Genomic DNA, 23,841 nt, shown 5'->3' on the forward strand with positions numbered 1-23,841 from the left:
CTATCAACACCGCAGAGAGGCCTTTGATTCCTCCTGTGAAAGAGCAACCCAATGTCGTTTTCCTGACAATTTCTAGATAATTGGCATGAATCCTGGAAGAGTTAATTTCTGATTTTTAAAAAATGCTGGATTTCCCCATGTTGCCCAGGTTGGACATTCAAATGCTGCTTACAGGCCTGATCTCTCTGCTGTTAAGTGTAGGAATTTTGACCTGCTTCACTTCCAGCCTCGTCTTATTTGTCCCTCTCTGTGCAGCCTAGTGGTTCCTGACCCCTGAACTAAGTGCGAACTTATGATCTAGGTAGTTCTTTGCAGTTTAAAATGTCTAAGAGCTGCTTCAGCTTCCCTGGTACTTGGAATTACAGGCGTGCACCACAACATCCCGCTCCCTTGATTTTTGTTTTTACCTCTGAAACCATCTAAAAAAGTTTTTCCTTTCTCCTCCCAATTGCTTCATAGATAAGTGTTCATCTGGGCCAAAATGACTACATTGTTATCTAACTTAAGAAACATTCTAGTACCATACTTTTGTCCTCCTCGATTACTGCACTTGAAGATCCCAAAACATAGCAGAGATGGCAAATAACATTTTGCCCCACCAGCCGTTCTAGAAACTCCCAAAAGAAAGGAGCATTTCTAACACGCCAGAGAAGGCATTTTTTCTTACTCGAAAAGAAAAGCTGAGAAGCCAACTTGAGCTGTCACACCACCCCAGCTTGGGGAATTGTGACATCACAACTCCCCAATCTGGACCTCTAGAGGCCCAAAGTAAACCGCTCCCATCTCCAACTGAGTATAAAGAATAACCTTTATTAAATCTCCCTTGGGCATGTAAGTTTTATGTGTGGATTTCCTTTCCTCTCCCTAGGGTGAACTAGGGGTTACCACATAATCACTGGAGAGACATGTGTTGCCAAATAAAGGGATTGAAATAGAGAATCCTGATTTTTAAACGAAAACTCAAGTATCCTCATTCCATTTGTTGTAGTGTGAGGCTCCATTTGAAGAAGCATAATTTGTTTTCCTGAATTGAACTGTTTGCTTTAAGATATTAGACAAGTAAAATGTTTAGATTTGCTTATACTTAAATGCTTAAATGGAAATTTATCATAAATTTGGAAATTCTTTCTGAGAATACAGATTTCAACCCATCCATGCCTGCCTATCTTGGGCAAGTCTTGCCCATTGACCTCCTATGTTCATAGGAAGTCCACCCAACATAGTGGAGGCCTTTCTTGGTTTCTCTTGATACCAGTGAAGCACTTTGACTGTCCATTTGTCATCCCTTGCCACACGACCAGCCCATCTTCCCTTCCTGTTGTACAATTCCTTATATCTTTTGGCCATGTTCTTTGAAGTTCCTCTCTGGTTATGTGTTACAGCCAGCTCATACCCACAATGTGCATCTCCATTATTGTCTGCATGATATTCATTTCTAATTCTTCAAAGGCTTATATTCTGTATCTTGCTGTTGTGCAGCCAAACTGGTATGATTTAAATGTATTAGTATTATAATGGAAATGGAGTCATTAAGCTTAGAGTACTGATCCAAGATGAATTCTTCTACCCAATAAATTCAACAACCAGCTTATATCACTGTTAACAATGTCCATTTCTAATCTTTCTGAATACATACTTTCATGGAAAACACATTTAACATTATTCTTTTAATTCTCCCCAAAATAAATTCTCTTAAACTCTTATTTTCTTATCTTCTTAGGTTTTAGTGTAGTATAGAGGTCACTTTTAAAAGAAAGACATATAGGATTATAGAATTACAACTGAGGAAACTGAAGTCTAGGGAAGTGATTTGTGGACAGGCTGGACGCAAACTTGTGTTCACAAATCCAGCACTATTTCCCATTCCACTCATAGGTAATGTGGGTGGTTTCCTAATAGAAATTATAGTGTTAGCACTGATTCTTAACTGACTTTCCCAGTTTTTTAATAGGGCAGCTAGGTAGCAGAGTGGATAGAGTGGTGGGTCTGAAGTCAGGAAAACTCATCTTCCTGAGTTCAAATCTGGCCTTAGCTACTTACTAGCTGTGCAACCCTGGGCAAGTCACTTAACTGTGTTTGCCTCAGTTTCCTCATCTGCAAAAAAAAAATGAGCTGGAGAAAGAAATGGTAAACCACTCCAGTAACTTTGCCAAAAAACCCCAAATGGGGTCAGACACTACTGAACAAAAAATTATTTAAAATATCAAAAGTTATTTTGCCATAATTATTTATATTTTCACTAAAAGCCATTAAGCTAAGAATTACACTTTAAATAAGGTAAGTACTTTTAAAATGCCTATGTTTGGAATATGGGATGATGTTGGAGGCATTTGCGATTCATTTTTATTTTATTTTTAAGTGACTACTTTTTCTTATGATTGTCATTTTTTTTCCATGGCAAGAAGCTTTTTGGACATTTGGAATGTTTTTCTTTGGAAATCCAGGCATGTTGTTATACGAACAGCTTCAACCTTTTTATTATCCTATGTGCAGACAGCTTCGTGCACCAACATCACCTTTTATGGCATCTGGAAGTAGCTTTTGTTTTGCAGCTCTTGCTCCACAACATTATTTAAAGGCTATAACCAAATAGTTCCACAAATAATTCACATATTGAACCTAACTTTTTTTTTAATAGGGTGTGTCTAAAGTAGAGATTCTTAACTTTAGGTCTGTAACATTTTAAAAAATACTTTGACAACTTCATTTCAGTATAATTGATTTTCTTTGTAATCCTATGTACTTTATTTTATGCACTCAGAAACTTTCTGAGAAGGCATTCATAGGCTCCATCAGACTTCCATAGGGGTCCATGACACCAAAAAAATTAAGCACTCCTACTCTAAAGCTATGTACTAACCAAGTATTTGTTGGTGGATTTGTGTGTTGAGCTGTTTTACGAACCAATACCTCCACTGCCATTTTCTTCTCCCCGCTATATTTATGTGTACAAAATAAGTAGTTGCTTTATAGCATGGAGATAGAGATTGGACCAGTGATTTCATTAATTTAGGGAGCTCCCAGAGGAGGAAAATCCCTAACATCAAAACAAGTCAGCATTGTCTCTGCAAGTCTTTGAGAGCTGCCTAGAAAAGGGGTGGGTAACCTGCAGCCTCAAGGCCACTTGGGGCCTTCTAGGTCCTTGAGTGCAGCCTTTTGACTGAGTCTAAACAAATCCTTTTATGAAGGGGATTTGTTCTGTGAAGTTTGGATTCAGTCAAAAAGCCGCACTTGAGGACCTAGAGGACAATCTATGGCTTTGAAGCCACAGGTTCCCCACTGCTGGGATTTGCCTAGGATCAAGCCAATATGTTTCAGGGATGGGTCTAGGTCTATGGTGGCCTAAAATCCATGCAAAGAGAGAAGTAAGAGGAAACAGATGTGAACAAAGTGATTAACTTTACATTTCTGTGAAACGACTTTCTTGTTCATATAGCATTTTAATTCATAGGTGCAACGTCCCAAGATTGCCTTAAGTTCTTGTGATTTGGTATTGCTGGAATGCCACATCCACTTGACATCAGAGCCTTGTAAATATGAGTTACTTATCTGCATTTTAAAGCGTATTGCTCAAAGTGAAGCAAGTTTTTGATACAGCTAATTTATTCACAACTGCTGCTTTGTATATGCATTTTATTTATGGTCTGAGTGGCTATAGGTCATAGACATATTAGCTGCCCAATAGATAGTTTTAATTTAATTGAATGAAATGAATGCATTCAAAATTTCTTCTTTTGAAGGGGCAGCTAGGTGGCACAGTGGATAGAGCACCAGCCCTTAAATCAGGAGGACCTGAGTTCAAATCCAGCCTCAGACCACACACTTGACACTTACTAGCTGTGTGACCCTGGGCAAGTCACTTAACCCCAATTGCCTAAAAAGGAAAAAAGAAAAAAAAATACAGAATTTCCTCTTTTGAGACTGAAATAGGCACCATTGGCTGTAATAAGAAACTTCAAAAGAGAATCCTCTTCTGAAACTAACCACAAAAATGATCTGTTTTGGAAATGTCATTGACGTTGACTCTGATAGCTTCTCTGGCCTACTTTCATCTTTTCAACCAGTTCATTTGGTAGTGATCTAGAAGAGATCTTGACACTGAAGTCCTTTTAAATCAGAAAAAGCATAGCTGAATGGTTTATGAGTAATAGTAGAATGGCTTATGTGTAAGATTCATCTCGAGTCTATGACTCCTTGGATATACTTTCAACTTCTTAGTTATTTTAATATGCCAAATCTCATTTCTCCTGCTTTACTTGAATTCTGACTCTTCTTCCCACCTCAAATAATCCATGTTATATTACCATAGCAACTCATTCCCCAAGATTTTGTAGTTCTATTTTTTTTATTTTTGTTATGAAACTCTATTGCTGGGATGTAGCTACTTTTGTCACCAGAATGTGAAGTGATCGTTTCCATAAACATTTATAGATAGGACCTCATTATTCCACTTTGGTCTTCAGATTGTGTTTATGAAGATTTCCAAAATAAAACTTTGTTACACGTTCTTTTTTTCAGGCTGAACTTGAAGGTTGGATATCATATTCTGAATTTGTTCAAATGGGGAGGATGATGCATTTAGATAGTCTTTTAGTCCAGCAATCTATCCATGTTCTCTTATTTTCCAATAAGCAAAATATTTTGTGATCTTATTTGAAAGTTGAAAATACATCTACATTCCAAGAACTGAATTCCCAAATGCTCATTGATGTATTCCTAGAGTGAAAGGAGGTAAAAATTCCCTTAAATGTTATTCCAGATAGCTTACTGGAAATCTGAGTTTCTGAAACAAAACATCCAGTTCCTTATGTTTACGCATTAAAATACCTGTTTCATAGAATATAGTTGTTGTTGTTGTTTTAAAGACCTGAAGGGAAGCTTAGAGGTCATCTGGAATGACTCTCCAGTTTTCAAATGAGGAAACTGAGGACCAGGGAGGTCACAGGAATATAGCCTTAGAGCTGGAAGGGACATCACAAGTCATCTGGACTCATGCACTGAGACTCAGGAAGATGAACTGATGACGCAAGGAATACAAGTCAGTTGTAGGTTTTCAACTCAAGTCTTCTGATTTAACCAATGTCACATTCCTAGTGAGTAGTACAGTCAGCACTTGAAATCAGATATTCCAGGGTAAAGTCCATCTTCACTCCACTAGGATGTTTCTTAGTGCCACTCAGTAGCTTATTTTTGACATTAGGGAGTAAACTCCCTATTAGCTGCCCTTTGTAACAAATTGGATTGCACTTGGAGGATATTTAAGGTTCCTTCCAGATGAATGGGGCAGTGGATAGAGCATGGACCTGGAGTCAGGAAGACCTCAAGTCAAATCAGGCCTCAGACCTCTACTGGTTGTGTGACTCTGGGCAAGTTTCTTAACCTCTACCTGCCTTAGTGTCTTCAACTCTAAAATTTGAATAAAAACACACCTACCTCACGGAGTTATTGTGAAGATTAAATGAGATAATATTTATAAAGCATTTAGCAGATTGCCTGGCATGTAACAGTCACTCAACAAATACTTGTTTACTTCCTTCCCCTCCTTCCACTTCTATAAATAAACCAAATAGCTTTGATTGCTCCTGTGATGAAAACCCCAGTTTTTAGTTGGTCTATAAACAACTTAGCTTTTGGTACTATAAAAGGGAGATATTTGTCCAATGACCAATGAGGAAGCATCAAAGAATCTCTTGAATGAGATCTGTCATTATGCAAAAGAGTTTAACCTAACTATCCTCATAGGAAAAAAAAGTGGATGAAGAGAACTTGCTATCCAGATTATGATATGCAGTGGTATGGTTAGCCTAGAATGTTCATCTATGTGCATAAGTGTGTGTGTGTAAATGTGTGTATATGCATATATGTATAGATACATACACACATGTTATGAATAATATATATTACATAAATATGTATATACACATATGTACAGTGTATATTTATATATGCACATATATGTGTATGTATGTACACACTCATATATATTCTGAAAGACAGGCCCTGCTCTCAAGGCGATTGCAATCTAATGGATTAGACAAATGCTGCAGTCCGTTAGATTGTAAGCTCCTTGAGTGAAGAGACTGTCTTCCTTTTTATTAATTTTATCTCCATTGCTTAGCACTATGCCTGGCCCATAGTAGGTGCTTAATAAATATTATTGATTTGGAAATGAACTCAGCCCAGAACTGAACAGAAAGAGAGAGTGGTCTGGATTGCATTTGAGAAAATTTCGATATTTTTTCAATGACTGCAATCTTCTCTCTGAAACAAAGGTCCACTTTTGTTTTGTTTTGTTTTTTGGCAATTGGGGTTAAGTGACTTGCCCAGGGTCAGACAGCTAGTGTTAAGTGTTTGGTCTGAGGCCGGATTTGAACTCAGGTCCTCCTGACTTCAGGGCCAGTGCTTTATCCACTGTGCCACCTAGCTGCCCCAAAAGGTCCATTTTTTAACGTCAGAACACCACAGTTTGTGAATAATTGTGGTTAAGGTTCACACAAAAGGCAGAGAGCGGGTGTGAGCAGGCAGTAACATATTCCAAAAGGGAGTTACCCATAACGAGTTGCCTCTTGGACATCTCAAACTGGATGTCCTGTAGATATCTTAAACTTAACATGTCCACAACTGACCTCAACATCTTTTCCCAAACTCTCCAAACTAATCTCAATTTCTTTCCTCCCACACCCTCTCCTCTTCTTATCTTCCCTAATACCATGGTTTGCACCACCATCCTTCCAGTCACCCAGATGTGCAGCTCCCCATTCTCTCCTTTGACATCAGTACAAACCTTCATCACTCCATACCTGGACTATTGCAATGGCCTGCTGGCTGGTCTCCCTGCCTCAAGTCTTCCCCATTCCAGTCCATCCTCCACTCAGCTGTCAAACTGATCTTCCTAAAGCACAGGTATGATCATATAAACTCTAGTGGCTCCCTATTGCCTCCAGGATCAAATACAAATTCCTCTGCTTGGCATTCAAAGCCCTCATAATATGGCCCCCTCTACCTTTCCAGTCTTCTTATGCCTTCCTCCCCTCCACATGTTCTTTGATCTAATAGCACTAGGTTCTTACCAGTCTTCAAGCAATTCCAAGACATTCTAGCTCCCAACTCCACATTCTCACATGCCGTCTCTCATGTCTGTGTTTCTCACCCTCCTTATCCTCCCTTCATGGCTTTCCTGGCTTCCTTCGTATCCCAGCTAAAATCCCACCTTCTACAAGAAGCTTCTATCAATCCCCCTTCATGCTAATACCTTCCCTCTAAGATGATATCCATTATATCTTGTACATATTTTGTTTGTACATTGTTGTTTGCATGTTCTCTCCTGATGAGACTGTTGGCACCTTTAGAATAGCGACTAATTGCAGTTTTTGTTTTGTTTTGCCTTTGGATCCCTGGATCTTAGCACAGTGCCTGGTACACAGTGTGTATTTAGTAAGCGCTTTTTGACTGAACGACTGACAACTGTAAAGGATGTCATCCAAGGAATGTGTGAATAGGGCGCAAAAGATGGACTTGTCATTGAGCAAGAGTGAAGGGTAACTGATGGAGAGCCCGTGTACTCTATTGATGTCCTTATGATGTAGAGAACTCAAGGAAGGCAGCCCCTCCACCCCCAGCACTGGTAGGGCAAGGGCATGGAAGAGGGCTATAGCAATCAGCATCATTGGAGGAAATTAGCTAATCAATGAGATCTCTGTGCTGTTAGAATATTTATTTACAGCCTACTACATACCTAGCACCATGCTAGGTACTATGGGATATTCAAAAGTCTAAAAACAATTGATTTCTGATTTCATGAAGTTCATAGTCTAGTTAAGGGAAAATTACCAAATATGTTTTAGAAAATTTGAGTGCTAAACTGTATAATACTACAGTCCTTTGTTACTATCCATGTGATATCAAGAGAAAATACTAGAGTAGTAAAGTCTTACTCACTGGTGAAATGTGAAAATGACAAGAAAAATTTTAAAGCTATGTGTAAATAATCACAAGGAGTAAAGTTAGTGGAGGTTAATAAAGCCTTTCAAAAGCCCATTTAAATTAAACATAACATATACTTTTAGATTATTTTGTTATCAAAACCCTATTGTAAGCCACTGTTATTTTATTCTAAATAACCCATAAGGGTGTTATTTGCTTTATCCCAAATGTAATGCAACTTTTAAGATGGAATTCAATATACTGGATGTTATGTAATTTGTTAAAACTCATCTGGCATTTTAAAATGTGGAGCTGGAGCTGAATTCCACAAAGATGGTACCAATTTAACATGCTGTTAGATAATGTTATTAAGCTGTTGTTCAAGTTTGTTTGAAAGAACTACTATGGACTTCCTGTTGAGGCTCTGGGCTCTGATTACATATCACATGGCATAAGGAGATAAAATTGTAAATGAACTAAGAGCAACAGTGTCTGGAAAGGGAAAAAAGGCTAAATAATCTTGTTTTGTTAAATCAGCCAGATTTTTTTTTATTCGTGTCTGTGATCCATGGAAATAGTGCAGTCTTCTGTTTTCTGAGCCTTGTCCTGTTACTGTTGAAAAACAACCTACAAAGAAACAGATTTACAGAAAACCCAATCAAATGAATGACTTAAAATATATTTAAAATCCAAACAAAACATTCATTATCACAGCTTTTGGTCTCTAATTGACTTAAAAATTTGCTAGGGGTTAAAAGGCAAATATACTAGTTACTAGTCGTATGTATGTCTGTGTGCATGTGTGCATGTGTGTGTGTATGGTGTATGGGGTGTTCAAAGAAGACTAGCTCCTCTGGTGTGAGGGCTTGCCAAGCCCTTTTCAGGGCTGCTCATCCATCTTTGGTGTCTTCGTGGAACTCAACTCTCACCTGCGGCTCCAAGAAGTTGTAGCATGCACAGAGGCCACACCCCAGTAAATCATCTGCACCGATGGGCTAAGCCAGCTTGAGGCCTCAGAACCATCAGTGCACTAGAGGGATGTCTACCCCAAGCGTGGGATGATTTCTTTCAGTGGAATGGGCAGATGAGAACAATTTGTTCCAACCTCCACGAAGGTGGCTAGTTAGAAGATGGTTAGTGTTGTGGAGTGCTTAAAGCTTGGTCAGACATTGAAGAAGCCACGGTCATCTACTGCAAACTGGCCATTGCCAGTTGTCTAGACTTGTCCTGCCGCTGGACTTCATGACTCTGGAAGAAACAGTGAAGCTGATGACTTTGTGTTACTCTACCTCACTTAAATCCAATTCATGTGCAAGTCAAGACATTAGCTCATGATGTCATTGGTCCTCTTCAAAAATGTAGCACCAACTATACATAAATATACACATATACACATATATACATACCAGTTACATATATGATATACATATGTAGTAGTTATATATAGAAAATATGCATATATGTGCATATATAATTATATGTGTAAATACCTATGTTTGCGTGTCTAAATAGATTGACAAAATTGTTGCAGTCTGTATACTTGTATTTCCAGTGCCTAGTACATTTCTCAGAAGCCAACCCATATCTGTGTCCCTGTGTGCGTATGAACGTATATGGGTAGTCTATGTAAGTTCCAATGGTCTCCCAGAGCTTGACTGCATCTCCCTCTCAGGTTTGTAGAACCCTAAGGGATTGGGGATAATTCTCTTATGCTACTGTCTTGATCTCCCACTGGTATACTTCTCCCCCAAGAGTATCAGTTGAGAATCAATTTGGTCACTGACCCTTAGGTAAATATTTTAAGAGGAATATTTACTAAGGTAAAACAATAGGGACAGTTGTTACAAAACATCCCTCCCCCACCCCGAATATATATGCTAGACTCTCCTGCAAGTCCATGAAGAGCCCAGTGGAAAATGGGCTCAAGCTTAGAAAACACATGGAGCAAAGAGGAAATTCAGAGCTTTTGGTTGTCAGAAGTCACGGTGGTCAAGAAGTTCCCTTTAGTCCTGGTGTATTTTCCTTCCTGGGCTAACTATGGTATTTTGAGTTCAGAGTGTTCTTGGCTCCTGACATTATAGTTAACCACTGCCATCTTGGGGGGATGAGTGCTGATGGGAAGTTGGGAAGTTCACATTCTCTGTACCCTTCATATTCTCAAAGTCCTTCCTCCAGCCAAAGAAGGAAGGGAGGGAGCAGGGAGGTGACCCAACCACGGGCTGAAGCTGAAGCCTCTCCCCCTCCCCTCAGGGGGGATCCTTCCTCACAGGAGTGCTCAAAAGCCACATTTCTTCCAATTTCTGGAAGCCCCTCTCTCCTCAACTCTCTTGATAATTTAGAGAAAATTCCTGGAGTTTGGTGAAGTTTCCTTGGCCTGTCCAAACTCAGTTCTCATAGAAAGTCATTCCAGCTCAAAGGCTTCTTAGCACTTAGTCTGAGGTCTTTGCCATGATTGATTCTTTGAGACAAGTGCTCACCTAATTATGCTATCCAGGCTTAAGTGAGCACAGGTGGTTTCAACCTCACCTTTACATATTTATATGGAATGTGTACGGACAAGTCTGCAATGTCAAAATATAGCTCTGTTTTAGTTAAGAATTAGTCTAACATAAATTAAATTGAACTACTGATACCTCACCAATTCAACCAGATGCATTTTGAGGGTAGATGTGCAGCATATTAGGATGCTAGTCCTTCCCCTTTAAGGTTGTGGGGAGGAGGTAGGAACACAGGAAAAACAAATTGCATAAATAAAAGAGAACAGTGAGTGGGTGGTGAAAAAGTCTGTAGAAAGAAAGCTATGGATCTTAGTAAATAAAACAAGCTGCCCTTGAATTAGCAAACTAATTTCCAAAACATCACAGAACATAGCTAGGGATATATAGCATCTTTATAAAACTTTCATGTTGTTTTTAAAACTTGAATGACATGATTTGTTTTTTTACATACCTAGTCTGAGATAATGTATATCAAGTGCTATGCGTAGCTTAAAGTGCTGTGTAAATAGGAAATATTTTTATTATTATTAACCTGTAAGTGGCATTCAAAGGAAATGTTCTCTTAAGAGCTGATATGTTCTCCAATTCTGCCAGCTACAAGATTTAGTTTATCTGTTTTGTCAATGTTTTCCACTTTTTCTTTATCATTTCATCTAAAATAAGAATCCATTATGTACGGTGGTATAGTATAGTTCTCTTAAACTTTAATAATCAGAGTTATTTAACTTTGATAATTGTGTAGCTGTAGCATTCCCTTCTGGGCTCCTTCCCTAATCCTCACATGTATGGACACTTTGGGATTCCCAAAAAGTCAATTGACTGCTATTTTCCTCAGGGTTCTAGGGGTTTCCACATGCTCCCATTAGCATACTTTCCATTATCAGCCAACCTTATTTAGCTCTTACAAAAGATATTTGCTAAGCAAATATGGTAGCAACAGCTGGAATGAAACAATTCCCTCAAATTCCCCCAAATACTGGGGTGTGTGTGTGATTGTTTTTAGTCAATTATATGTGGCATTATCTGTATTTCTCCAAATATCAGAGGACTTATTATTATTCTCAACTTGAGCAGAGATTTGTTTGCACCTCATCTGTACTTTGGTTTGATTTATTCAGTTGTCTGGTCCTTTTGTGATTAATTACATTAATTGAGGTTGGAGGGGAAAATCCAGATATGTTTTTAAAGTAAGAATTAGTCTAATAAAATGAACTTGGATTAGCAACATATCCATAATTTAACTCATCACCTAAGTAGGAGGGAAGTACTAACTTTGTGGGTATACTCTTAATCTTTCTTTTGGAGACCTAATCATCTGCGATGGGTCTAATTATCATCTTTATGCTGATTACTCACAGATCTATAAACTTTAATGGCTATTACTCCCAAGGGCAAGTATCAATTCCTGTGGCATTTAAAAATCTTCAAAAACAAGGTCCTTCCTACCATTCCAGTCTTCATACACGTTGTTCCCTTCCACATACTCCTCAATTCAATTCTACTGGCCTACTATATTGCAGTGGCTATCCCCTATGTGGGCAGCTAGGTGGCATAGTAGATAGAGCACTGGGCCTAGACTCAGGGAGATCTGACTTCAAATATGGCCTCAGACACTTACTAGCTGTGTGACCCTGGACAAGTCACTTAATCCTGTTTGCCTTAGTTTCCTTGTCTGTAAAATGGGGACACACTAGAAAAGGAAACGGCAAACCACTCCAGTATTTTCATCAAGAAAACATCCATGAGATCATGAAAAGTTGGATGTGGCTGAACAACAACAAAATCTTCTATACCCAAAATGTATTCATTCCACAGCTGGGCCTCCTGCAGTCCCTCACTTTGTTTCCGATTCAGTTAACCACTACTTTGGAGCCTTCCCTGATCCTTTCAATTACTACCATTCTCCCTCCCTATTTTCTTTATATTTAACTACCTTGTATTTAACAAAAAATATTATTCCGTACATATTTATTCTGAATATACTTTTATAGATACATGCTGTCTCCTCCAAGCTGTTAAGAGCAAGAATTATTTCATTTTTTTCTTTGTGTCTCTAATGCTTAGCACACAGAAGGTGTTTAATAAATGCTTATTGGTTGAATATTTCCAAGTGTCATTTATGGATTTTTATTTTATGCTTACAATCCAAGTTATTCAAATTCAAAAGCACACAAAGATCTTATAGAGACCCTGCAGAGAGACATAAATAAGAATATAACAAGTAGAAAGATACTTCTTTACTCTGGCGTTTGTATCTTATTAAAGATCTTATAACCAGAAGGAAGGGTTGACACAAAGGAATAACACAAAGAAGACAAAGGTTTGGATGACACGAAACGGGAAAAAAATGAAAGGAACTCAGATTATTTTGATTGGAGAAAAGAGTGTTTTAGTATGGATCTTTTCAGCAAACAAAAGACTTTTATATAAAAAATGGTGACCAGCTGGTCCCTGTCTCTAGGAGCATGAAGAATTATGGTTAGACAGTGTCCTGATTCTTAAGTATTGACATGACCTTCTGGTGGGGTGAGGTTGGGGAACAGATGCATTCCTCCCCTTCTATCTTAAAATAAAGTATGATATATCCCAGATAGCTGAAACTCTAAGATCCTCCCTGAAGGTAGGGGGATAGAATAGATGCTTTTCTAGGTCCTTTTCAACCCTAAAATATTGTAATTATCTAATTACTGCTTAATATCAAACATTTTGAAAGCATATACATAAAACCATATGTTATTTTAAACATCTCACCTATTCACAAGTCAACAGAGAATATTGGCCAAGAAACTCTCCCCTTTCCTTTTTAAGGCCAATGACTTTTATGTAAGAAATTTGTACTTATTCCAAGTTAGGTCTTTGTACACTTATAGATATACATTTGACTTTTTTAAAAAGCAAGATTCTGACAAAAAGCAGATGAGAAGTCAGAAGTCATCAGAAGTTCAGTACCAAGATTTTTTTTTTGTCACCATTTGAAGTTCCTGAACAAGGGAAAACAGATGGCTCCTAACACATCAGCTACACCAAATAAGCCAATTTGGGAGAAAAAGATATAGATCCTTCTGATGCTGATCTATGTGTAGAAGAAGGGGGGAGGTTAGGTAGGTGTTGTGTTTAGCCCTAGATATCTGTCAGAACCTGTTTCCTGTCTTCTACTATGTGGGGACAAGGAAATCTAAGAAGGTGACTAAAATGGCTTTACATGTTGCTACGTTATAGGAAAAACAGGAAAAATAGTTTTCCTGAGATTTCTATCAGCCAATTTAAATTTTGAAATTCCTTAATATATTTTGGCAACAAACTCCAAAGGTCATTTGATTTTTGGCTCTGCATTGGGTAGAATGGGAGTCAGAAAGACGTGAGTTCTAATCTTGCTTAATGCCCTTACCATCTGCCTGACAATGGGCAAGTTACCTAACCTTTCTGAGTTTCCTCATCTGGAAAGTGAAGTGAGTGGACTCAATGTGGTTCTTTTCAGCTCTAAATCTATGATTCTCATGAGATTAAGTACCAATAAGAGAGTGGCCTAAGAAAGAAAACAAGTATTGAGCATCTTCAGTATGTGACAATCTCTGCACTCAGGGAATATATATTAAAAATTAATACATATGAAAGCACAGTAAATAGACAAACTAACATACAATAAAATATTACATTGTATAGTACAGAATATTCAGGGTAAAAAGGGTTCAATGGAATAGTTACTAGTTAGGAAAAACTTTCCTGGAAGAATCAGCTGAAAATTGAAATGGCCCTTAAAAATAGGATTTAGATAGATAGAGAGGAGAGGATAGCTTATAGTATCAACATGAAATTAAATTCAAATTGAGTTTAAATCTTATTAATAGAAAATCACTTTGAGGAAAATCTTAATTTGAGAAATTTAAGGAAAAGGATGAATGCAACCATGATTTGAATTAATCAATCACCAAACATTTATCAAGTCCTTAGCACATGCTGCTGTCACTCGGCTAACCAGTGGGGATACAAATAAAGGCAAAAACAGTTTCTACCCTTAAGAAACTTAATAACAATAGGAAATGCTTGCACCTATACATTGTGCTGGGCACTGTGTATACTTCACAAATATTATTTCATTTGATTTTCACAACTCTATAAGGTAGGTACTATTATTACCACCATTTCACAGCTGAGGAAACTGAGAATATATGACTTGCCCAAGATTGCATAGTGCATAAGTGTCTGAGGCCAGGTTTGAACTTAGGTCCTCCTGACTCTAGGCCCACCATTCTATACACTGTGCCACCTAGCTACCTACATTCTAATGGTTGGAGACAGAATGTCAATAATTACCTGATATATTCAGAATAGAGGGAAGGTAATCTTAGAGGAGAAGGCTCTAGCAGCTGGTGGATGGGGAGAGATCTCCTGCAGAGGGACTGACTGAGCTTTGAAGGAAGCCAGGGATTTTAGAGGGTGGAGGTGAGAACAGAGAGCAATCTCAGTATATTTGAAATGCTTTAAGATACATAACAAAGTAAATTTTGTGATGCAGGACAAATGATGGAATGGTATAACACATCTTTTCCTATTCTAATTTCTTTTTTTAATAGTTTTTTTTTATTGATACCTTTCGTTGATATTAACACCTGCATTTCCCCTTTATCCCTCTTCTTTCCCGGTTCCAAAGAGCCTTCCCTTATAACAAAGAATTTAAATGAAAAAACAAACCCTCCTCTAAGTTTGGTAATTCTATGAACTTTTACCCACTACTGAATTATCACCTTATCAAAGTTCCAATGAATAGCTTGGCAGCAGAGAAAGTTTTCCACTTGGTCACATTTAAAATCAGTGCATTATCAGCAAGCTGACAGAGACTGGATTGTGCCACTTCCCATGTGAGTTCCCATTAAACCAAACCTTCTGCTCCTAAACTGTTTCTGCTTTGTGTTTAGATGCTTTTTTGTGTGTGTTTTACGTAGGGAGTAAGTATCCAAAAGTTCAGAATTTCTGCAAAACTTACCCTTACTATCTTAAGAAAATTGTTTTTAAAATAATGAGGTTTTACGGTATTGGAAATTATGCAGCCAGGATTTTCCTATCAGTTATCGATACATAGATTATTGTGTTTCCAACATTCCTTGGCTAAGGATACAGGATTCCATCACTCTATCCCAGCCATCTTCTTGCTATCCACCATGACACTGCATCATCTAGGGTATGGGTCCTCCAGAGATTATGTCCTAGGGGACTACCTAGTTTTGGAACTTTCAAGTTGGAGAATACATGGCCTGATTGGTGAGTCAATGAGCTCACATTCAGGCAGCCAGCCCACCATATCTACTAGACAATGTTTTCAGTCCCCACCCCAGCTATGTTACCATTTGTCCTGTTGCCATAACCACTTTACCCCCACCTGCCCCACGTATTCCTTTGGGAACTATAATATTCAATACTGCCATTGCTTTTGGGAAGGACACATGAATCCACTCCTCAATGGCTCTACTCACCATCCCTGTGACTTATCAGATAAGAATATCTTTTCTTGGCCATCATTACCATTGTGTCTCTCTATTAGAATAAAAGCTTCTTGAGGACCAGGACAACCTCAAATACAAATATCTTTTGTATTTCTATCCCCAACCTTTAGTACAATGCTTGATACATAATAAGTTCTTAACAAATGTTTTTCATTCATTCATTCATTCACTTTTAAATGAAATCTTGAACTTCTATTTGAAAAGGTAAATTCAACATAGTTGTAACAAAATAGACTTTTTTGTGTCTCCTGAAATTTTTTATTTCTTTTGTTTTATCAATGTTTCTTTCTTTGTTTCACCATTTCATATTTTACATTTGCTTTTTTCCAAAATAACTTTTGAAAACGTTAATTGACTTTAATCAAATTTGGTGACTGGCTTAGGATATTAACATTTAATTTGCAGGTGTTTGCTCTGCTATGAGAAAACAAAGTGCCAGCTGACAAAATTTTTAAACTGGTACATTGATTCACTTGATTTCATTCTCATGGTTGCATTTATTCTTCTCCAAAATATATGCATTTTCATGAATTTCAGCATTTTGACCTAGTCTTCTGACTCCAAATGCAACATTCTTGTTATTATCCCATTTAAAATCCATCTGTGTATTTCAGCTATGCATAGGAGTACCAAGCACATACCTATATGTGTCAGCAACATGTAGATAGTGATACTCCCTAGCACAGCAAACAGCTTCAAAATCTGGAAAGCAGCTGTCCCCATTCTTATGAGATAATTTTTGAAATGTGTGAACTTGCTGGTATAAGTTTTAGTGTGGGTGTTACCCGAAGGGACAGATAGTTCATTTCCAGACCTCCTGTTATCACCAATAACTTGACCTGCTCCCAAATGGCCGTAGAATGCTCAAGGTGATTAGAGGTAGATAACTTGTTTTTCAGTCAATTCAGTTGTGTTTGACTCTTCATGACTGTATTTGGGGTTTTCTTGGCAAAGATACTGGAGTGGTTTTCCACTTCCTTTTCCAGCTCATTTTACAGATGAGGAAACTGAAGCAAACAGTGTTATGTGACTTGCTTAAGCTCACACAGCTAGTAAGCATCTGAGGCTGGATTTGAACTCAGAGAGATGAGTCTTCCTAACTCTAGGCCTGGAAGTCTATCCATTGCGCTACCTAGCTGCCCATTCATTTTATTACTATTTAAAATTTTATGTTTAATTAAATTTTATTACTTAATGAACAAAAATCTACTTCTCTCCCTCTCACCTCCTACCTCAATGGAAAAAGAAAAAAGGAAAAACAAAATCCTTGTAACAAATGTGCATAGTTAAGCAAAACGGATTCCCTTATCGGACATGTCCGAAAGTAATTAAGTCTCATTCTGCACTGAGTCTAGCACTTCTCTGTCAGGAGGTGAGTAGTGTACTTTATCATCTGTCCTCAGAGCTTCTATGGTTTTCAAAGCTGTTTACTTTTATAATATTGTCATTATTATATAAATTGTTTTTCTGGTTCTCATTTCATTCTTTATCATTTTATACAAACCTTGTTTTTATAATAATGATGCTATAGTAAAAAACTGTTTTCTGGTCTTTCTCATTTGCTCTGTATCAATTGATATAAATGTTTCCATGTCTCATCAAAGTCATCTTTTTTGTCATTTTCTAAAGCACAATGGTATTTCATTATGTTCATATACCATAATTTGTTCAGCCATTTCCCAACTGATTCCCCTAGTGTCTAATTATTAGCTAAAAGAGCTACTATGTTTTTCAAAATATTGTATCTTTTCCTTTTTCTTTGATATCTTTGGATCTGTGTCAAAGGACATGTACTATTTAGTTACTTCTATGTATAATTTCGGCTTGCTTTCCAGAATGGTTTTACCTATTTATACGTCCACCAATGATGCATTAATGTACTTCCCCCCCGTCCCCCACAGTTCATCCAACATTTGTTATTTTCCTTTTATCATCTTTGCCAGTCTAACGGGTATGCTGGATCTTCAAAATTGCTTTAATTTGCATTTCTCTAATTATTGGTGATCTGGAGTGTTTTATTTTAATATGACTAGGAATAACTTGGGTTTCTTCCCTTGAAAAATACCTGTTTATATCATTAGACTGTTTATGGTTTGGAGAATGACTAATGTTCTTATAATTCTAAATCAGTTCCTTATATATCCTAGAAATGAGCTCTTTACCATAGAAACTTGTTGAAATATTTTTCTTAATTGTTTCCATTTAAATCTTAGCATTGTTGAATTTTTGGGCAGAGTCTTAAATTTTATTTATTCAGAATGATCCATTTTGTCTTCTGTGATCATCTCCATACTCTTTTTTTAATTACGAACTTTTCCTCTATTCATACATCTGAAAGCTATTTTCTCATGTTTCTTTAATTTGTTTATGATGTGACCTCTTAAATTTAGGTAACATATCCAGTTTGGTCTAAATCTAATTTCTTCCATATTGCTGTCCAATTTTCCCATCAGTTTTTCTCAAGTAGTTAGTCCTTACCTCAGTAGCTGACGTCTTTGAATTTGATTGGATACTGGGCTATTAGTATTATTTGCTTCTGTATGTTTTGTACCTAATCTGTTTCACTACCCTTTATTCTCATCAAATGACTAGTACATTTTTTTTTTGCTGATACATTGGTTTGATGGCATATTTTACTTTAATTCCTTTGTTCATGAAGTATTGAAAGATGCTCATGACCTCAATATGACTTCCTCTCTTTCTCTTTGAATGACTTTCTCCATTTCAATCTTCAAACTGCAGTGCTTCATGACTCACAGCCATTTTATAGATGAAGAACATCACTGGAAAATGATTAGTATTAAAAAGATGGAAATATATATGTGTGTGTGTATATGCATGTATGCATGTACGTAGATAAACAGGTTGCATAGGTTGTCCATCTAACCAGGGGTATGCGGAGTCAGCTACTACAGGCTCAAAAGCATCAATTGTCAAATTTTCAGTGTCAACAGTTATACATCAGAAATTGACAAATGCTACAAATCAGGGCTTGATTTATTATTTTGTTGATTGGGTAGATTTAAAGTGATGGAGAGAAAGTTAATAATGCAGATTAAACTTAAAAGTGTGTCGTGTGAACATTTTTTCCCTTGAGAGTTGTTTGTTAAATATTTACCCACATACCCCTGCAAATAACTATATATGGTAGCTTAGAAAATGTACATTTTTCATATATATGTGTTTTCCCCCACTGTAGACTGTTAAGCCAAACTCTTTAGAGTGATTACTGGTCTCATCCTGAAGGCTCTATAATGTTCTTAGGTTTGATAACAATTTCAACTACAAAATCAGCATCTACTTCTTTCGTTTTTGATACTTAGGTGGTGCAGTGGATAAAGTGCTACGACTGCAGTTAGGAAGACCCAAGTTCAAATTAGGCTTCAAATACTTACTATCTGTGTGACCCAGGTTAAGTCACTTAATTGCTGTCTGCCTCAGCTTTCTCAGCTGTAAAATGAAGATAATGTAGCACTTATCTTTCCGGATCGTTACAAGGATCAAACGAGATAATATTTGTAAAGCTTATCACAATGCTTGTCATGTTGTTGCTCAGTTATTTCTGCCTCTTCATGACCTCTTTTGGGGCTTCCTTGGCAAAGACACTGGAGTGGTTTGCTGTTTTCTTCTCCAGCTCATTTTGCAGAGGAGAAAACAGGGTTTAAATGATTTGCCTGGGGTCACATAGCTAGTAATGTCTGAGGCTGGATCTAAACTCGGGTCTTCCTGACTCCAAGCTGGGTGTTCCATCCACTGCACCAACCAGTTGTCCTTCCATATTAGTTAGGTGCTTAACAAATCCTTGTTTTCTTCTTTGTTCCCTAGAGGGAATCTTCATGTACTGAATCTCTATGACAATAGTGAAGACCATTGGTGGGTATACATCAGATAAGCCAGTTTTACACCTTGCCTGATACTAATGATCGAAGTTATCCATGATGAATTTGTCTTTCAAGAAATCTTACTGGGGGCAGCTAGGTGGTACAGTGGATAGAGCACTGGCCCTGAAGTCAGGAGTACCTGAGTTCAAATATGGCCTCAGACCAAGCACTTAACACTTACTAGCTGTGTGACCTTGGGCAAGTCACTTAACCCCAATTGCCTTAAAAAAAAAAGAAATCTTACGCAATTTTCACATAGTGGGAGACACATTGTTGGAAAAAAGACTTTAAAGTGGTATTTTACTCTACCAAATCAAACGCTTTTAATTTATAGTTAAACAGTAAAAACAATGGGTTTTTGTATTATCTATGTCTTTGTAAGATGGTGAAGATATGAATTTTGTTTAGGAAACCCTGCCTGATCTTTTGTAATAGTGTCAATGTGTATGCAGTTTATATTCATAAAAAAGTTTATGCAGATGAGCAAGTAGGCATATGGTTTGGTAGTTATTGATGATCTCTGCTTTTTTTTTTTTTGCTGGTAATAAGGTCAATTCGGTGCCCTTGGAATTTTTTCCTACTTTAGATACCATGAACATTGATCATTCAATGCCCTCAATATTCTATCACTTTCAGCATGGACTTCCTCCAGTACACTTAGTTTGTTCAGCTGCCTTTTCTGTCTTTGGTATGTACCATTCCATCTCTTCTGGAAACACAAATAGAACAGTGATGTTAGAGTACAAATATGGTGGCTCCACTATCCTTGACAGTGAAAAGAGTTCATTATAAAAATATTGGCAGATCTTTTCTTTAACTTTTGTTGTCTTCCTTTTAGATTCACACTTCAGTGTCCTTGAGAGGACTTTTCTTATTTGCATCTCTTGCCAAGCTTTCTTTTAATTCTTTTTCCCCCTCCACTGATTCACTGTTTTATGAAATGATACTGCTCATCATTTTCCACAATCTTTCTCCAGAAGATTTTCAAGCAAGTTTATATTCTAAACCAGTGTTGCCCTTGGCTGCCATATGTCTCTCCTTGGCAAGTAAGTCAAATGTTTGCTGACTAAGGTCTCTCTTGGTCTTTTCATTATGGAAATGAATTTATGTTGGCTAACTTCCCGTGTGAAATTATTATAGCTGGTATTTAAATCCTTTCTTTCATTCATTTCCCACTTTTGGACATAAATAATTTATTTTAAAAGACCAAAGTTTTTTAAGCTATATCTTTTCCTCACTTTTTTCTTTCTTCTGGCTTTGTATTATTTTGATCTTTGCTCTAACAAAATGGTGGTCTGACTGCGTAAAGATGACATTCAAATGTGACACCTCTGACAGTAAGTAATTTCCTATCGGTTAAAATGTAATTAATTTAATTTTTTAAAATGTCATTTGGTGCTCTTATGTCTAGTACCTTCCAATTCTTTTCTTAAGTAAAGTATTTGTGGTTTATAAATGTGAGAATTATCTGTGGTTTACACATCTTTGCCTCTCTTGTTCTCTATTTCTGAATCATATTTTCAGACATGTTTTATGGCCTCAACTATTCCTATCTTTGCACTGAAGACACCGAGTCAGAGTACGTACTAATTTGATTTGAAAAATCTCATTGAATTCTTAGTAAAATTCCTCTGCCTCTTCATCCTCTTCAACAGATGTTGTTACATAAGCTGCAAATATTTATTGTGAGCACTGAAATAGAAGATGACCAAATGTTCCATGAAAGGAGGTTGCTTTTGGATTCATGATGAGAAACTTTGCCAGCTCCTTTATTAGCCTCTCCAAAGAGAAGCTGTGAGCCATCCTAATTACAACTTCCTTCTATCTTCTGGGTTCATGCACTATGAGAATATAAATATTGATACAACTTAATTCCTCCAATATTTTGTCTGCTTGTTATCAAATAACATTTTTAGTGCCAATAGTTAATATTTATAGATGGTCTAAAAACGATGTGATTCCTTGTGCCCTTTGCCATTTCCCCCACCATTCTGCCATCATATTTGACATGTTTGCCAACATATTTGTTAATTTGTTGCCTCCCTCATTAAACTGTGAGCATCTTGAGGGCTCTGTAAGTTTCTTGAGATGCCATCTTTTGCCTCTTTTTGTATTCCCAGGTCTTAACATGGTGTTTGGCACACAGTAGGTACTAAATTAATACTTATTCCTCTCTTCCTCCTTCCTAGTGCCCAGCTGTAGAGTTGAAAATATTAATTTTAGGCAAAGTAGAGAAATGTAGTCTTCTAGAAAGATCTAAGTGAACTAAGCTATTTAGGAATGGAACAAGAGATTGTTGATTACATTCTTGGAACTGATTAGCCTCTCTGGACATGACCTACAACTCAAGAAAGGAACTACTTGTTTATATACCAAGCACCACCAATATTTAGGATCCAGTCACTTTTTCATCCATGCTTATTTTTGAATCCCAGAATTGAGTCCCTAGGGAAATTAGGATCTTTGATCCCTGTTTATACCTAAAAGACACCATAGTGGCATTTCTTTATCATTTCCTGGCTTGATGAGAGATCATGTTGTGAACCAATTTCCATCCCTCTCCTCAGATTTCAGTGTCAAGACAAATTTGTCCAGCTGGTTTGCCTCACTGATAAAAGAATGGCAGACTTTGCTTGTAAATAGTTCTGCCTGTGTCAACAAGCTCATAAATTCATCTTTTGTTACCCTCCAATTCTCCAACATCTACTTCAAAAGCACAGCTCCTTCTCTAGCAGTGAGTTGCCTAGGTGATTAATCTTGATAACAGCTCTCTTTGATTTCTCATTTTGAACACTGGTAAGACTTACAGAGCTGTTTCAATAGCTGCTGCTCACAGATAGATTTGAGTTTGGTTGACATGGGCAAGCAGCTTGGAAGGTCTTTGTTTAGTAGATGAGTGAGATCTTGGTCCAGTGGTAATTTACATGCCTAAAAGGGCCTTCACCATTGGTCAGTCAACACATATTTATCAAGCACCTAAAATGTGCCAGGCGTTATGCTAAGTAGTAGGACCACAAAGACTAAAACAAAATGCTCTGCCCTTAAGGAGCCAACAGTCATCAGTAAAAACCACGTCTATATAGAGAAGCAATATAAATTAAGTACCAAGTAATTTGGAGGGAGGGTAGGCAGCAAGAAAGGCCTAGTGTAGGAGCTAGCATTTGAGCTGAGCTTCAAAGGAAGTTAGGGATCAGAGAAGTTTAAGTGAGGAGTGCCTTCCAGGTATGGTGAACAGATCGGAGAGGGGAGATAGAAATGTCATATGCAGAGAATAACCGCAAGAAGCTCAGTATACTTAGACCATAGAGTCCACAGGCTATGTGGCATGATGAACAGAGTGCTGGGCCTGAAGTCAGGAAGACTCATCTTCCTGAGTTCAAATCTGGCCTTAGACACTGACTAGCTGTATGACCCTAGGCAAATCGTTTAACTCTGTTTGTCTCAGTTTCCTCGTCTGCAAAACGAGCTATTGAGGGAAATGGCAAACCATTTCAGTATCTTTACAAAGAAAACGCCAAATGTAGTCAGACTTGTGCTTTATGAAGATTACCTTGGTAACTGAGTGGAGGACAGATTAGTGAGGGATAAAATTTGAATATGGAGGCCACTTAGGAAGCTTTTGTAATCGTTCAGAAGAAAGGTGATGAGGGGCTGATAAAATAATAATAATAACAATAGCATTTATTTGTCCCTTTAAGGTTTGTAAAGCATTTTACCTATGTTATTTCATTTGATCCATGTAACATCCCTGTGAGGGAGGTGCTATCATTATTCCCATTCAATAGATGAGGAATCTGAGACTAAGAGAGGTTAAGTAACTTGCCCAAGGTTACTTAAGAGCTTCTAAGTGTCTGAGGTAGGATTCAAAATGAGGTCTTCCTGACTCCAAGTACAATACTCCATCCACTACGCTGTCTAACCTCTAACTAGGGTGAAGGCCATGTGAAGTTGGCAAGACTTGCAAACTGAATGGACGTGAGTTGTAAGGGAGAAGAAAGAATCAAGGATGACCCTGAGGTTATTAATTTAGGTACCCCA

Source organism: Phascolarctos cinereus, unplaced genomic scaffold (genome assembly GCF_003287225.1).
Source record: "Phascolarctos cinereus isolate Bilbo 61053 unplaced genomic scaffold, phaCin_HiC Scaffold_3;HRSCAF=262, whole genome shotgun sequence".
NCBI lineage: Eukaryota > Metazoa > Chordata > Mammalia > Diprotodontia > Phascolarctidae > Phascolarctos > Phascolarctos cinereus.